The sequence below is a fragment of the Pristiophorus japonicus genome, chromosome 1 (genome assembly GCF_044704955.1).
Source record: "Pristiophorus japonicus isolate sPriJap1 chromosome 1, sPriJap1.hap1, whole genome shotgun sequence".
Taxonomy (NCBI): Eukaryota; Metazoa; Chordata; class Chondrichthyes; family Pristiophoridae; genus Pristiophorus; species Pristiophorus japonicus.
In genome coordinates, this window is record NC_091977.1 from 91,520,441 (window position 1) to 91,536,947 (window position 16,507).

Below are 16,507 nucleotides of genomic sequence, written 5' to 3' on the forward strand. Positions count from 1 at the left end.
GGTGTTCTTAGGATAGGCACTTTCATGATCAATTCACCCACATAACCGGTTAAAAAGCCTGATAGCAGCTGGTGACTGAATATTGATTGCAGAAAGTTAAATTCTGTAACACCAGCTCACCGGTAGTAAGAGAAACTCCCACTATATTATCTCAAATTCCTGCTGGTTCCAAGTACTTCTCGACCCTCGACATCGCCAATGGATTCTGCAGTATCCCTGTTAAAGGGGAAGACCAGTACAAATTTGCATTCACATTTGAGGACCAGAGCTACACCTAAACATGGCTGCCTCAGGGGTTCCACAATGTCCCCATGATATTCCACAAAAGAATGGCTACAATTTTAAAAGACTTTTCCTGCCCTACCTGCTTACTACAGTACGTAGGCGACCTACTGCTGGCAACCAACAGCTTGGAGGAGCATCTGTCCCTTTTGCACGAACCTTTGACATTGTTGTTGACATTCACTAAAGGTGAATCCCCGTAAGGCTCAATTGGTAAAAGAACGGGTCACCTTTCTAGGAGTGTCCATTTCTCCAGAGGGATCATCCCCCGACTCTCACAAGATGGAGATAATACAGCGACTGCCATTACCCACTTCCAAAACAGCCCTGCGATCATTCTTGGGTTTGGTGAGGTACCAAAGGAACTTTATCCCAGGCTTTGCAGAGTTTGCAAAGCCCCTGTATGATTTAATAAAACTGCAGGATGATGACATACGCCCAGCATGGACTGATGCCCATACCCAGTCCGTGGCTAAATTAAAAACTGCAGTGATACAGGCCACATGTCTGATCACTCCTGATCCCATGCAGCCCTTCCATTTGGAGGTCAGGGCCACAGATCAAAGCCTCACTGCAGTTCTATGCCAAATGCGTCTCGAATCCTGCAGGGGGCAGAAAAGACATATACTGCATGCGAGCGCCACCTACTGTACTGGCCGTCTTCTGGTCGGTACATCACTTTATCTTTATTACTGGATTACAGGCTACAATCCTGCACAGCAGACACACACCTCTGAAACTACTGATGAAACCTGGAGATTCACTAGTTTCCTCGCAGCAAATGGACATTGGAATTTATGGAAAGAGACATTGATACCATCTCCAAACCCATCACATTGCTGCCACAATTTCTGATCTATGAGGGGGACCCGCATGAATGTCCGTTACCCCGGATTAACTTTGAGACCCACCCAATACAGAAAGAGCCCATACAGGGTGCCCCAGATGTCCATATCGATGGGTCCTCATATCACATTGAAGGATATGCCCTCACACTGGATATGCCGTGGTGTTGCCAGAAAGAACCATCCAGCGAAGATGCAACAGACAGTCTTCACAATATGCAGAAATCGCCGCACTTCTAACTGCTGTGAAGGAAACCTCAGACAGTCCCATGAATATTTGGCCCAATAATGCCTATGCTAGAAACACCATGCTGTGCCTGCCCCTATAACATAAAAATGACTATTGTACGATAGACGATAAGGCCCTGGTCCATGGGCCCTGGTTGCACCTGCTCTGGTCATACCTGAAACAGCGATCCCAGCCCTGCTTCATAGGAAAGGTAGAAGCCCATAGAAAACGGCATCCACATAGTGAGGGAAATTCCAGAGCAGACAGAGCAGCCAAGGATGCTGCGATTGATGGGGAGATAGAGGATATAGTTGTTGAGCCCTGCAATGCTGTTAGCAAGGCCTCCCCAAAAGATCACCTCGATTTAAAATCCCTGCAGGACCAATACTGGTCATATGCTGTTGTAAGCGCCTGGCACGAGGAAGGCAGATCCCTTCCTCAACCAACAGCCTGGGCTCCCAATACCATACTAGCCACTGCCCCTGACTCAGATGAGCAGTTGCTGAGGTTCAAAAGAAAGCCAAATTCCTGCCCGGTGATGTGTGTTCCACCAGAGGTCGGTCAGAAACTGCTCTCCCTCTTTCACTCCCACCTCACAACAGGGCACTATTCGGCCTTGGTAACCTTCTATAAGGTAGCATCCACAGCTTGGTGGCCTTCCATGGGAAACAATCAACCAATATATGGCACGATGCCTACCGTGCCTGCAACACAATCCTCCCGCATGCACTAACCGAGCCTTGCTACAAAGCGCACCCCCACCTCAAGGGCCATGGACTCACCTCCAGATAGACTTCATTGGGCTATTTCCACAGGCGCAAGGCAATTTTCAGCATGCCTTAGTGGTGGTGGATCAATTCATTAAATGGATCAAAGCATTCCCCTGCCACTCCAACACTGCAATCACAGCAACCGAAACACTATTGAATCATGTGTTTTGCAGATGGGGAGTACCAGTACAAATGGACAGCGATCAAGGTTCACACTTTTTTACCCACCTGCAGGAAATGTTGGGGATAAAACACAAATTACATATTACTCACCAGCCTCAGTTATCCGGAGGGGTCGAAAGGGGGAACAGGACCCTCAAGCTAATGTTAAAAAAATTGTGCGCGGACCACCCCATTCAATGGGCTAACATGCTGCCAATGTGCTTAATGGCAATGAGGGCCACATCTCATAGAACAACAGGGGTCTCCCCATATCAGGCCATGACGGGGAGGCTCATGAGAACACCAGGCCAGCTAACACAAACAGGGATGAGTCCCCTGACAATGAAAACATATAGTTCCAAGTGGCTGGAACAAGTGATAGATCACACCAATCGATTTGTGGCCACCAAATTGGGGAAGTCAAAAAGACAAATTAAAAGGTACTTTGACAAGAAAGTACGTCCCTTTGAATACGAGGTGGGAGACTCAGTAATGATTCCAAACGATGGGAAAAAGAAGCTGCCTTCGAGCCCAGGTGGTGGGGAGCGCATACGATTATAGACCGATTGAACCCCGCGGTTTATTTGATTCAGTTACCGGGGGAAAAGGGTGTTAAGTACAAGAAGTGGTTCCATATTAATCAATTAAAAGCTGCCAAAGAGTAAATATTGCACTGATCTTGTTTCCCACAGACCACGTTACGGATCCTCACAATTGTCAGGACGATACTGGCCACGACCGAAGCCGAGGGAAGATGGAGAAGCGGGAGCTGCAGCATGACTCACGAAGATCATCAGTCATCAATGTGCGTGGAGAAGCGACGGTGCACTGAAGATACGGGAAGGGGAGAGTCTCCGCTGGAGATGTTATAGTAAATCCCCTACGTGTGGCCTACACCTTACGAGGTGGGGACCAAGTCAGGCCATCCGCTTTTCTCTCTCTCTCTCTCTAAGTTTAAAACCCATTGTACAGCGGTCATCCACCTCAGAGAAACATAAACAGCAGAACTATCAGAACTCTCTCAATGTTTATGATATGTGATCCCTGAGGAGATAAACCATATGAGGGATCAATAATGATATTTCCCCCTCAAGGTGGGAAGTTTGTAAGAATAAAAGTGTTCAGTAATAAAATTGATTCTGTGTATGTATAAATGTTGAAAGTGTAGACTATACGAAAAGACAGTTTTGAAAGATTCAAAATGGAAGCTCAAAGACCTCCAGTATGCTGTTTGTGTATTGTGTTAATTGGAAAGCCATGAAACCGAATCAAGGGATGGCTGGGCCCTCCAGCAGACACATGAGTGAGGAGAGCCAATAAGGGACTTCCCTGGAACCAAGGTCCAATCCTGAGGCTCTCGGAGGAACAATGGACTTAAGGGATATAAAAAAACTCAAGCCACAGTTTGATCTCTCTCCTTCTCTTCTCGGCACATGGCAAAACGCCCGCTCAAAGACCAGCCGAAACAGCAGGCCGTGTGTTCAGCCAGCCAGAGGAAAGTGACGTATACCTTTTTATAAATCATTATTGTAACATTGTATCTGTTGTAACTAAGTAAGATCTGTAGGGTGAATGTGTGTGTTTAATAAACTGTTCTGAATTATTTTAAAATAATCGTCTCGCTGTCAGAGATTTAGAAATCTTACACTGAGGCAGAAAATTCCACAGATTTACAACCCTCTGAGAGAAGAAATTCCTCCTCATCTCAGTTTTAAATGTCCAGCCCCTTATTCTAAGAGTATGGCCCCTAGTTCTAGTCTCCCCTATCAGTGGAAACATACTCTCTGCATCCACTTTATCCAGCCCCCTCATAATTTTATATGTTTCGATAAGATCACCTCTCATTCTTCTGAATTCCAATGAGTAAAGGCCCAACCTACTCAACCTTTCCTCATTAGTAAATGCCCTCATTTCCAGAATCATCCTCGTGAACCTTCTCTGAACGGCCTCCAAAGCAAGTATATCATTTCTTAAATTTGGAAAACAAAATTGTTATATATGTAAACCTATATATACCTTGTGTAGCCACTAGAGGGCTCATTGCCTGGAGTCCCAAGGGATCCCACAATACCTTGGGAGCACAGGTACTTAAGGAGGCCTCACAGGCTGGAGAGACACGTTGGAGACCTGAAATAAAAGACTACGGTCACACTTTACTTTGAGCTCACAGTATCCAGTCAGACTCTTTATTCATACATAACAACTGGCGACGAGATACAGATACGACCCCAACGATGCAGAGAACAGTGGGCATCCTGAAGAAATTCTTGGAGGGAGATGATTGGGAAACTTTTGTGGACGACTCGACCAATACTTCATGGCCAACGAGCTGGAAGGAGAAGCGAATGCTGCCAAATGAAGGGCGCTTCTCCTCACCGTCTGCGGGGCACCAACGTATGGCCTCATGAAAAATCTGTTTGCTCCACTGAAACCCACAGAGAAATCGTACAATGATTTGTGCACACTGGTGCGGGAGCATCTGAACCCGAAGGAAAACGTTCTGATGGTGAGGTACCGGTTCTACACTACAAAAAGTCTGGCCAGGAAGTGGCAAGTTATGTCGCTGAGCTAAGACGCCTTGCAGGACATTGCGAATTTGAAGGACATTTAGAGCACATGCTCAGAGACCTCTTCGTACTTGGTATTGGCCATAAAGTGATACTTCAGAAACGTTTGACTGTAGAGACCCCAACCTTGAGTAAAGCCATAGCGATAGCCCAGGCGTTCATTGCAACCAGTGACAATACTAAGCAAATCTCTCAGCGCACAAGTGCTGCTACAAGTTTGAAAACAACAAAGTGATGTTGTCTTCAAATCGCAACGTACAAGGCAGGCCCCACATGCCTGCAGCTGCACATCTGCAGATGTCTCAGAGTCCACCATCAAGGGTGATGAATGCAAGGCCATCAACACCTTGTTGGTGCTGCGGGGGTAATCATCATTTCCATTCATGCCACTTCAAAGGGTACGTTTGCAAGGGTTGTGGAACAATGGGACACGTCCAATGTATGTGCAGGTGAGCTGCAAACCCTGTTAATCCTGCAAATCACCATGTTGCAGAGGAGGACAGATCCACGGTGGATCATGATGAACCAGAGCCTCAGACCAAGGAGGCAGAGGTATATGAGGTGCACACATTTATCACAAAGTGTCCCTCGATAATGCTGAAGTTTGAATTAATTGGACTCCCGGTGTCAATGGAGTTGGACATGGGTACGAGCCATTCCATTATGAGCAAAAAGACTATCATAGAAACATAGAAACATAGAAAATAGGTGCAGGAGTAGGCCATTCGGCCTTCGAGCCTGCACCACCATTCAATGAGTTCATGGCTGAACATGCAGCAAGGCTTCAAGGCCAGTCTTGACTCCCATTTGCACGAAACTGAGAACTTACACAAAGGAACTGATTCCAGTAATCAGCAGTGCTACTGTAAAGGTCTACTATGATGGGGAAATTGATGGGATTGAAGGCCGATAAATCCCCAGGGCCTGATGGACTGCATCCCAGAGTACTTAAGGAGGTGGCCTTGGAAATAGCGGATGCATTGACAGTCATTTTCCAACATTCCATTGACTCTGGATCAGTTCCTATCGAGTGCAGGGTAGCCAATGTAGCTCCACTTTTTAAAAAAGGAGGGAGAGAGAAAACAGGGAATTATAGAGCGGTCAGCCTGACCTCAGTAGTGGGTAAAATGATGGAATCAATTATTAAGGATGTCATAGCAGCGCATTTGGAAAATGGTGACATGATAGGTCCAAGTCAGCATGGATTTGTGAAGGGGAAATCATGCTTGACAAATCTTCTGGAATTTTTTGAGTAAAGTGGACAAAGGAGAACCAGTTGATGTGGTATATTTGGACTTTCAGAAAGCTTTCGACAAGGTCCCACACAAGAGATTAATGTGCAAAGTTAAAGCACATGGGATTGGGGGTAGTGTGCTGACGTGGATTGAGAACTGGTTGTCAGACAGGAAGCAAAGAGTAGGAGTAAATGGGTACTTTTCAGAATGGCAGGCAGTGACTAGTGGGGTACCGCAAGGTTCTGTGCTGGGGCCCCAGCTGTTTACATTGTACATTAATGATTTAGACGAGGGGATTAAATGTAGTGTCTCCAAATTTGCGGATGACACTAAGTTGGGTGGCAGTGTGAGCTGCGAGGAGGATGCTATGAGACTGCAGAGTGACTTGGATAGGTTAGGTGAGTGGGCAAATGCATGGCAGATGAAGTATAATGTGGATAAATGTGAGGTTATCCACTTTGGTGGTAAAAACAGAGAGACAGACTATTATCTGAATGGTGACAGATTAGGAAAAGGGAAGGTGCAACGAGACCTGGGTGTCATGGTACATCAGTCATTGAAGGTTGGCATGCAGGTACAGCAGACGGTTAAGAAAGCAAATGGCATGTTGGCCTTCATAGCGAGGGGATTTGAGTACAGGGGCAGGGAGGTGTTGCTACAGTTGTACAGGGCCTTGGTGAGGCCACACCTGGAGTATTGTGTACAATTTTGGTCTCCTAACTTGAGGAAGGACATTCTTGCTATTGAGGGAGTGCAGCGATGATTCACCAGACTGATTCCCGGGATGGTGGGACTGACCTATCAAGAAAGACTGGATCAACTTGGCTTGTATTCACTGGAGTTCAGAAGAATGAGAGGGGACCTCATAGAAACGTTTGAAATTCTGACGAGTTTAGACAGGTTAGATGCAGGAAGAATGTTCCCAATGTTGGGGAAGTCCAGAACCAGGGGTCACAGTCTAAGGATAAGGGGTAAGCCATTTAGGACCAAGATGAGGAGAGACTTCTTCACCCAGAGAGTGGTGAACCTGTGGAATTCTCTGCCACAGAAAGTGGTTGGGGCCAATTCACTAAATATATTCAAAAGGGAGTTAGATGAAGTCCTTACTACTCGGGGGATCAAGGGTTATGGCGAGAAAGCAGGAAGGGGGTACTGAAGTTTCATGTTCAGCCATGAACTCATTGAATGGCGGTGCAGGCTAGAAGGGCTGAATGGCCTGCTCCTGCACCTATTTTCTATGTTTCTATGTTTCTATGTACCAGGCGATGGTCCCATGCTGCTCGGCAGGAGCTGGCTGGGAAAGATATGCTGGAACTGGGATGATGTCCGAGCGCTCTCGTCCGCTGACGACACTTCGTGTGGCTAGGTCTTAAACAAGTTCCCTTCGCTGTTCGAACCAGGCATTGGGAAGTTCCAAGGAGCAAAAGTGCAGATCCACCTAATTCCGGGGGCGCAAATCATCCATCACAAGGCGAGAGCAGTACTGTACATGATGAGAGAAAGGGTAGAGATCGAGCCGGACCGGCTGCGACGAGAGGGCATCATTTTGCCGATCGAATTCAATGAGATTCCTACTCTGACTAGCACGTGGCACTGGTAGCAATCCTGAGATTACTACTTTTGAGGTCCTACTTTTTAATTTAACTTCTAGCTCCCTAAATTCGTCTCGTTGGACCTCATCCCGTTTTTTACCTATATCGTCGGTACCTATATGTACCACGACAACTGGCTGTTCACCCTCCCCTTTTAGAATGTCCTGCACCCGCTCCAAGGCATCCTTGACCCTTGCACCAGGGAGGCAACATACCATCCTGAAGTCTTGGTTGCGGCCGCAGAAACGTCTATCTATTCCCCTTACAATTGAATCCCCTATCACTATCGCTCTCCCACTCTTTTTCCTGCCCTCCTGTGCAGCAGAGCCACCCACGGTGCCATGGACTTGGCTACTGCTGCCCTCCCCTCTCTCAAGCAGAGAGAGCAGTGCAAACTATCAAGCAGCGCTTGAAGAGGGTAACTGAAGGCTCATTGCAGACTCGCCTATCCCGAGTCCTGCTTAGCTATTGCACGAGACCCCACTTCCTCACGGGAATTCCACCTGCTGAATTGCTCATGAAAAGGGCACTTAAGACAAGGCTCTCGTTAGTTCACCCTGATCTACATGAACAGGTAGAGAGCAGGCGGCTTCAACAAAGTACATATCATGATAGCGCAAATGTCTCATGTGAAATTGAAATCAATGATCCTGTATTTGTGTTGAACTATGGACAAGGTCCTAAATGGCTTCCCAGCACTATTGTGGCCAAAGAGGGAAGCAGGATGTTTTGGGTCAAACTTTCAAATGGACTCATTCACCGGAAATACTTGGACCAAATCAAACTCAGATTCACGGACTATCCAGAGCACCAGAGCAACCCACTTTGGTCCCTACCTTCTTTGACCCCTCAACATACACACCAGTGGCAACCGACACCACGGTTGGCCACGAAGCAGAACCCATCACCCGCAGCAGCCCAGCAGGAATCACCACACCAGGCAGCCCAGCAAGGCCAGCTGCACAGCAGCCCAGCGAGGGCCCAACAAATGATTCACCAAAACCAGCATTTGCACCGAGACGATCAACCAGGGAAAGAAAGGCCCCAGATCGACTCACCTTGTAAATAGTTACACTGTTGACTTTGGGGGGGCAGTGTTGTTATATATGTAAACCTGTATATTCCTTGTATAGCCACCAGAGGGCTCATTCCCTGGAGTCCCAAGGGATCCCATAATCCCTTGTGAGCACAGGTATTTAAGGAGGCCTCACAGGCAGGAGAGACACTCTGGAGACCTGCAATAAAAGACTAAGTTCACACTTTACTTTGAGCTCACAGTATCCAGTCAGACTCTTTATTCTTACATAACAAAAACTGTACACAGTATTCAAGGTGTGGCCTCACCAATACCCTGTATAACTGTAGCAAGACTTCCCTGCTTTTATACTCCATCCTCTTTACAATAAAGGCCAAGATTCCATTGGCTTTCCTGATCACTTGCTGTACCTGCATACTAACCTTTTGTGTTTCATGCATCAGGACCCCAGCTCCCGCTGTACTGCAGCACTTTGCAGTCTTTCTCCATTTAAATAATAACTTGGTCTTCAATTTTTTTCTGCCAAAGTGCATAACCTCATACTTTCTGACATTATACTCCATCTGTCAAATTTTTGCCCACTCACTTAGCCTGGCTATGTCCTTTTGCAGATTTTTTGTGTCCTCCTCACACAGAGTTGGGTGGTAAGTATTTTATTGCTGTTTTTACTCCCCTGCCCTGTTTCCGTTGTGGGAGGTTAAAATCAGGGACTAAGTTTTTGCTTATTTCTATGTTACAACAGTGACTACAATTCAAAAAGTAAGTAATTGGTTGTAAAGCGCTTTGAGACATCCGGTGGCTGTGAAAGGTGCTATGTAAATGCAATCTTTCCTTTTATTATAGTTTACATTGTTTTGGTGTCCGTCCTTTAGTTATAGAGATTTTTATTCTCTGCTGTCGTCAGATATGCCTGTGTAAACATCAGAATTTCTGATGGTCTTTAATGGTTGTGACAGCGAGGCCCATGAAAACATGAGCTAGGAAATCAGGCGAATAGGTCTTAGCTTTGTCTCTCACCTGATGCAAAGTGCACATATGAATATATGAATTTGACAGGCAGGAAAATACCAGCTGGTTCATCAAACCTGGGCCACATCCTGATGGCCAAACTAAAAAGCACTATTTGAATATAAGAGAATTATCTCACAAAATTTGTAAGAAGGCCAAATATTATGTAAACCTGCGTAAATGGAGAGAATGCATGATTTCCCAAAGTGCTCACTAGGTCTATACTCATTGGAGTTCAGAAGAATGAGAGGTGATCTTATCAAAACATATAAGATAACGAGAGGGCTGGACAAGGTGGATGCAGAGAGTATGGGCCCAAGTTTCCACAAGAAAAAAAACGGGCGCCCCTCCGAGCTGGGCGCCCGTTTTTCGCGCCTAAAATGGCGCCTAAAAAAATGCTCGGTATTCTCCACCTACTGGCCCTCGGCGCAGCCAGCATGAGCTGTGGGGGGGGGGGGCGGAGCCAGGTCCCGGCGCTGAAAACAGTGCCGGGACCTCTGCACATGCGCGCTACAGTCGGCACGCAAGTGCAGTACCTCCAGGCGCCGAACTGTGTGGGAGGGGCCCGAAGCACTCAGCCCCTAGCCCTGGCTGAATGGCCTCACTGGGGCTGCGTGAATGAGGCTCCTCCCACGGCCAGCTCCTGCTCCCCTCCCCTCGACCAGACTCGACACTCGCTCCCCCCTCCACCCCCCGCCGACCAGACCCGACACCCGCTCCCCCCCCTGACCAGACCCGATCCGACACCCGCTCCCCCCGCCCCGACCCGAGACCCGCTCCCCCCCCCCGCCCCAACCCGAGACACGACACCCGCTCCCGCCCCGACACCCGCTCGCCCCCCCCCCCCGCCCCGACTCGAGACCCGACACCCGCTCCTTCCCCCCCCCCGGCCCGACCCGCCCCCCCTCTCCTCTTTCTTTCCCCCCCCTCTCTCTCCCTCCACCGCTCTCTCTTCCCCCCCCCACCGCTCTCTCTTCCCCCCCTCTCTCTCTCTCTCCTCCCCCCCTCTCTCTCTCTCCTCCCCCCTCTCTCTCTCTCTCCTCCCCCCCCCTCTCTCTCTCTCTCTCTCTTTCTCCCTCCCTCTCTCTCTCTCTCTCTCTCCCCCTCCCGCTCAGCAGCACGAACGGCTGCAGAATTCTCCCTGGCTGAAGCACTTTCACACAGGTAGGAAGATGGTTTATTTAATCTTTTCTTGGCTTATAAATGTTTATTCAGGTTGGATTTATTTGTATAATATTTGTAGAAGTATAAATAAGGATTTATTGTCGAATTTAATGAGTTCCCTTCCCCCCCACCTCGTTCTGGACGCCTAATTTGTAACCTGCGCCTGATTTTTTAATGTGTAGAACAGGTTTTTTCAGTTCTACAAAAATCTTCACTGGCTCCATTCTACTTTAGTTTGGAGTACATTTTCACTGTGGAAACTTTCAAATCAGGCGTCAGTGGCCGGACACGACCCCTTTTGAAGAAAAAATTCTGTTCTAAACTAGAACTGTTCTACCTGACTAGAACTGCAGAAAAAAAAATGTGGAGAATTGCGATTTCTAAAATAGTCCGTTCTCCACCAGTTGCTCCTAAAAATCAGGCGCGAATCATGTGGAAACTTGGGCCCTATATTTCCACTCATAGGGGAAACTAAAACTAGGGGGCATAGTCTCAGAATAAGGGATCATCCATTTAAAACTGAGATGAGGAGGAATTTCTTCTCTCAGAAGGTTACAAACCTGGAATTTTCTGCCCCAGAGAGCATTGAATATATTTAAAGCAGAGATAGACAGATTTTTGAGTGATAAGGGAATAAGGGGTTATGGGGAGCGGGCAGGGAAGTGGAACTGAGTCCATGATCAGATCAGCCACGTTCTTATTAAATGGTGGAGCAGGCTTGAGGTGGTCAAATAGCCCACTCCTGCTCCTATTTCTTGTGTTCTTGAGCTGTCTACTTTCTAATGTCATATAAAATCAACAATGCTGAAAGATGTATTCTGAAATTCGAGAGATTGTGCTTTTGGAGGAGATGACTTACCAGGGGAAGGCACTAGCAGCCAGGTTCATGGCACCATGGGTGGCTCTGCTGCACAGAAGGGCGGGAAAAAGAATGGGAGAGCTATAGTGATAGGGGACTCTATTGTAAGGGGAATAGATAGGAATTTCTGTGGCCGCAACCGAGACTCCAGGATGGTATGTTGCCTCCCTGGTGCAAGGGTCAAGGATGTCTCGGAGCGGCTGCAGAGCATTCTGGAAAGGGAGGGTGAACAGCCAGTTGTCGTGGTACATGTAGGTACCAACGATATAGGTAAGAAGCGGAAAGAGTTCCAACAAGCTGAATTTAGGGAGCTAGGAGTTAAATTAAAAAGTAGGACCTCAAAAGGTAGTAATTTCTGGATTGCTACCAGTGTCATGTGCTAATCAGAGTAGAGGGAGCAGGATAGTTAGAATAAATACGTGGCTTGAGTAGTGGTGCAAGAGGGAGGGATTCAAATTCTTGGAACATTGGAACCAGTTGTGGGGGAAGTGGGACCTCTACAAAAGGGACAGTCTGCACTTGGGTAGGACTGGAACTGATTTCCTAGGGGGTAACATTTGCTAATGCAGTTCGGGAGTGTTTTAAACTGATATGGCAGGGGGATGGGAACCTATGCAGCGAGACAGGGCGAAGTAATATGGAGTCAGAAACAGATGGTAGAAAGGTAAAAAGCAATAGTGGAAGGCCTAGTAAACAAAGGCAAGAACCAAAAAGGGCCACACTGCATCATAATTTAAAAGGGACAAAGGATTTAAAAAAAACAAGCTTGAAGGCTTTGTGTCTTAATGCAAGGAGTATCCGTAATAAGGTGGATTAATTAACTGTGCAAATGGATGTTAACAGATATGTGATTGGGATTACAGAGACGTGGCCCCAGGATGATCAGGGCTGGGAACTCAACATCCAAGGGTATTCAACATTCAGGAAGGATAAAATAAAAGGAAAAGGAGGTGGAGTAGTATTGCTGGTTAAAGAGGAGATATATGCAATAGTTAGGAAGGACATTAGCTTGGATGATGTGGAATCTATATGGGTAGAGCTGCAGAATACCAAAGGGCAAAAAACAATAGTGGGAGTTGTGTACAGACCTCCAAACAGTAGTAGTGATGTTGGGGAGGAAATTAGGGGTGTATGCAATAAAGGTGCAGCAGTTATCATGGGTGACTTTAATATGCATATAGATTGGGCTAACCAAACTGGAAGCAATACGGTGGAGGAGGATTTCCTGGAGTGCATAAGGGATGGTTTTCCAGACCAATATGTCGAGGAACCAACTAGGGAGAAGGCCATCTGAGACTGGGTGTTGTGTAATGAGAGAGGATTAATTAACAATCTCGTTGTGCGAGGCCCCTTGGGGAAGAGTGACCATAATATGGTGGAATTCTACATTAGGGTGGAGAATGAAACAGTTAATTCAGAGACCATGGTCCAGAACTAAAAGAAGGGTAACTTTGAAGGTGTGAGGCGTGAATTAGCTCGGATAGATTGGCAAATGATACTTAAGGGGTTGACAGTGGATGGGCATTTAGAGACCGCATGGATGAACTACAACAATTGTACATCCCTGTCTGGCGTAAAAATAAAAAAGGGAAGGTGGCTCAACCGTGGCTATCTAGGGAAATCAGGGATAGTATTAAAGCCAAGGAAGTGGTATACAAATTGGCCAGAAATAGCAGCGAACCCGGGGACTGGGAGAAATTTAGAACTCAGCAGAGAAGGATAAAGGATTTGATTAGGGCAGGGAAAATAGAGTATGAGATAAAGCTTGCAGGGAACATTAAGACGCACTGCAAAAGCTTCTATAGATATGTAAAGAGAAAAAGGTTAGTAAAGACAAACATAGGTCCCCTGCAGTCAGAATCAGGGAAAGTCATAACGGGGAACAAAGAAATGGCAGACCAATTGAACAAGTACTTTGGTTCGGTATTCACTAAGGAGGACACAAACAACCTTCTGGATATAAAAGGGGTCAGAGGGTCTAGTAAGAAGGAGGAACTGAGGGAACTTATTCATCGGGACATTGTGTTGGGGTAATTGATGGGATTGAAGGACGATAAATCCCCAGGACATGATGGTCTGCATCACAGAGTATTTAAGGAGGTGGTCTTTGAAATAGCGGATGCATTGACAGTCATTTTCCAACATTCCAGAGACTCTGGATCAGTTCCTATGGAGTGGAGGGTAGCCAATGTAACCCCACTTTTTAAAAAAGGAGGGAGAAAGAAAACAAGTAATTATAGACCGGTCAGCCTGACATCGGTAGTGGGTAAATGGTGGAATCAATTATTAAGGATGCCATAGCAGCGCATTTGGAAAGAGGTGACATGATAGGTCCAAGTCAGCATGGATTTGTGAAAGGGAAATCATGCTTGACAAATCTTCTGGAATTTTTTGAGGATGTTTCCAGTAGAGTGGACAAGGGAGAACCAGTTGATGTGGTGTATTTGGACTTTCAGAAGGCTTTTGACAAGGTCCCACACAAGAGATTAATGTGCAAAGTTAAAGCACATGAGATTGGGGGTAGTGTGCTGACGTGGATTGAGAACTGGTTGTCAGACAGGAAGCAAAGAGTAGGAGTAAATGGGTACTTTTCAGAATGGCAGGCAGTGTCTAGTGGGGTACCGCAAGGTTCTGTGCTGTGGCCCCAGCTGTTTACATTGTACATTAATGATTTAGACGAGGGGATTAAATGTAGTATCTCCAAATTTGTGGATGATACTAAGTTGGGTGGCAGTGTGAGCTGCGAGGAGGATGCTGTGAGACTGCAGAGTGACTTGGATAGGTTAGGTGAGTGGGCAAATGCATGGCAGATGAAGTATAATGTGAATAAATGTGAGGTTATCCACTTTGGTGGTAAAAACAGAGAGACAGACTATTATCAAAATGGTGACAGATTAGGAAAAGGGGAGGTGCAACGAGACCTGGGTGTCATGGTACATCAGTCATTGAAGGTTGGCATGCAGGTACAGCAGGCGGTTATTGCAAGGGGATTTGAGTACAGGGGCAGGGAGGTGTTACTCCAGTTGTACAGGGCCTCGGTGAGGCCACTCCTGGAGTATTGTGTGCAGTTTTGTTCTCCTAACTTGAGGAAGGACATTCTTGCTATTGACGGAGTGCAGCAAAGGTTCACCATACTGATTCCCGGGATGGCGGGACTGACATATCAAGAAAGACTGGATCAACTTGGCTTGTATTCACTGGAGTTCAGAAGAATGAGAGGGGACTTCATAGAAACGTTTAAAATTCTGACGGGGTTAGACAGGTTAGATGCAGGAAGAATGTTCTCAATGTTGGGGAAGTCCAGATCCGGGGGTCACAGTCTAAAGATAAGGGGTAAGCCATTTAGGACCGAGATGAGGAGAAACTTCTTCACCCAGAGAGTGGTGAACCTGTGGAATTCTCTACCACAGAAAGTTGTTGAGGCCAATTCACTAAATATATTCAAAAAGGAGTTAGATATAGTCCTTACTACTAGGGGCATCAAGAATGGCGAGAAAGCAGGAATGGGGTACTGAAGTTGCATGTTCAGCCATAAACTCATTGAATGGCGGTGTAGGCTCGAAGGGCCAAATGACCTACTCTTGCACCTATTTTCTATGTTTCTCTGTAAAGCTATGTGCTGGTATTGGTCGCTGAATTTCTGATTCTTAGACCTGTGCTTTCTGCATTACCATTATCATTTGTTGTCAAATTGCTTTTCATTTTGTTTATCTTTTAGCTTTAGTTTGCCTCTGCATTTTCCGCCTCTGGCTTATTACAGTCATAAGAACCATAAATCAAAATATGCTAACTCCTCTGGGAATCCTTTCAAATGGATCACTTCTACTTTTTGTGGAGGAGAAAGAGAAGGATTTGAAAAGAGAGAGACAATAGGAATGTTTACACCTGAGGTGACTGACTGCCTAAGGATATCTGAGGAGATCTGCTTTCACCAGCTACGCTTCGCCAAGGAGGCAGTCACAGAAGTTACGCCTTCTCTTCAAGAGTGACTTTCAGACAGGATGAATGACAGCTCAGTCAGTGACTGCGAAGGTGACCACAATGATGAACTTTTATGCAACTGGGTCATTAGTCAAACAGCAGTATACCAATGCAGACAGCAGATAATATATGGCTTTTTTCAGGGTGAAATCTTGCATACATTTTTCTATTCAAAGTCACCAGCATCATGAGAGGTAACTGCACTTTATTTTCAGCTGACAAATTTCATCAAAGTGCAGGACATTATAGAAGGCACACATTTGGCCATCTGACCACCTACCATGAATCCCAAGGCTCTCATGAACAGAAAAGCATTCTTTTCGATTAATATGCAGATGCTGTTTGATCATATGCACAGAATTCAGCAAGTAAATACACGCCAAGCTAATAGTAGTCATGACACCTTCCAATTACAGTAATCCATCATGCCTCAATATTTGTAGGACACCATCCTTAGCCATGGCTTCTGACCTCTTTGAAATAGCCATGTACAGCATTACAATAAGGAACTTGCCTCAGAGATGTAGCCTTGTCAAGGCTGGGATTAGTTGCAGTGGAAGTGTTAGCCACACCCACATGAAAGATTGCAATTAGCAGAGGATGGTTTCAATCCATCGACTTCTGGATTATGGGCCCAGCACGCTTCCACTGCGCCACTCTGCTGCTGGTAGGAACTTGCCTCAGATTTCACTCACCACCAGCGACAGACCTGAAATCACCTATTCAACCCATTATTCCTTATAGCTCTCTTGAATCAATTGGACTGTTGGATGCAAT